Source organism: Hylobates moloch, unplaced genomic scaffold, assembly GCF_009828535.3.
Source record: "Hylobates moloch isolate HMO894 unplaced genomic scaffold, HMol_V3 SCAFFOLD_7, whole genome shotgun sequence".
NCBI classification, from domain to species: domain Eukaryota; kingdom Metazoa; phylum Chordata; class Mammalia; order Primates; family Hylobatidae; genus Hylobates; species Hylobates moloch.
This window is the reverse complement of record NW_026652282.1, coordinates 119,669,048-119,670,787: the sequence shown is the minus strand read 5'-3', so window position 1 is coordinate 119,670,787 and position 1,740 is coordinate 119,669,048. Positions and strand designations below refer to the sequence as shown.

General features: G+C 45.3%; 1 pseudogene; it reads right to left on the bottom strand.

The window, feature by feature from the left end:
- Positions 1 to 387: 387 nt before the first annotated feature.
- LOC116811418 (3-oxo-5-alpha-steroid 4-dehydrogenase 1-like) lies at positions 388 to 1,189 on the bottom strand (annotated as a pseudogene).
- Between the last annotated feature and the right edge of the window lie 551 nt (positions 1,190 to 1,740).

Genomic DNA, 1,740 nt, shown 5'->3' with positions numbered 1-1,740 from the left:
AGAGGTCAATTCGAAATTAGAAAAAATGTCAGCAGTTATTACCTGGAGTTTGACTGAAAATGCCATCAGACAGTTGTAAATTCTAGTCTTGTACACACTTGGCAAGACATAGCCAAAAGAGGTAAATTCGAAATTAGAAAAAATGTCAGCAGTTATTACCCGGAGTTTGAAATTCTGACCTGTTACACAGTAAGATACTTCAACCTCCGTTTCAGTTTATTTAGGTACTTATTAGGTAGCTTGCAAAATTACTAGAAAAAAAATTCCTAGAGGACATCTTGAAAATGAAGTAGCAGGAAAATTACAAAGATATAACTTATTTACAAAGTCCATTGAAAAACACCACTGGAAAGCTTCAAGTTGAAGGTAATTTAGTTGAAAATGCACTTAAAACAAAAATGGAATTATAATTTTTCTGAACTTTGGATGCTCTTCAAATTTCCGGAGGTACCACTCATGATGCTCTTTTGCTCTACCAGATAAAGAACAAAATGTGAAGAAAGCAAAAGCCGCTCCTTGGACAGACCAGCTGGCTGGGGCATAGCCACACCACTCCATGATTTCTCCAAAATAGTTGGCTGCAGTTACGTATTCAAATAAGCCTCCCCTTGGTATTTTGTATCCAGTATCTCCTGTTTTTCTGAGATTCCTTAGGATATGATCTGAATGGATGTTTATCAACATGCCCGTTAACCACAAGCCAAAACTTATTAGAAAACGGGGATCTGTTACCCAGTCATCAGCATACACTGCACAATGGCTCAAGTATCTGCTTTGCAAATAGCCATTACAAGTACAGAACATAATCGCCATTGTACACGCCAACAGTGGCATAGGCTTTCCTCCTCGCATCAGAAGTGGGTAAATTAAGCACCGATGCCGGTAGTGGACGAAGAACATGGCCAGGAGGATGCAGTTGGGCGCGCTGCGGAGGCGCGGGGTGGACTCGCTGGCGTACTGGTAGAGCGGCAGGGCCAGCAAGGGCAGCCCCTGCACCACCCAGGCGGCCTGCGCCGGCTCTCGCAGCCTGCGGCTGGACGGCGCGTGGCAGCCGTACACTGAGTTCGTCTGACTATTCCGCTCGAAGACCGCGCGCAGCCCACGGCGCACTGCAAGTAGGCGAGCGCGGCCAGCAGGCGCTCCTCCACCACCGCAGTCACCGTCGCCAGGGCTGGGCAGCGTGCTCCATGCCCCAGAGGCCGAGGCGGGCAACATACAGGGCGGCGGCGCGGGGGCGGGAGGGAGTGATGTGAATCTTAAAAAGCTAGTGTCTTACCTCCTCTACCTGCTGAACACATGAAAGAAGAGTCAAGAGAAAGAACGAACACAAAATACAATGTACAATGAAGAGATTGTTTGAATCCTTTAGGTGCTCTTATACCTCCTACATTCAGAAAATATGTTGTTTAATTTGTGCACTTTGTAAATTCAATTCAACACTTTTGAGTGCCCAGTAGTTCTAGGCACACTTAACATATATAGGGATATTCCAAGTATACAGCAATGGCAAGCCATGGGTGGGAGTGTGGCTGGCATGTTTGAGAAAGAATGAGGAGGCTAGAGAGGCTGGCATGGAATGATTGAGGGGAAGAAAAGTAAAATATGAGGTAAGAGAGGCAACAAAAAGCCAGATCATAGATAACCTTGTGGGCCATTATAAGAACTTTTACTTTTACCCTGATTAAAGTGTGGTACCATTGTAGAGTTTTGGGTAAGGAAGTGTCCTATTAAAGCAAATAC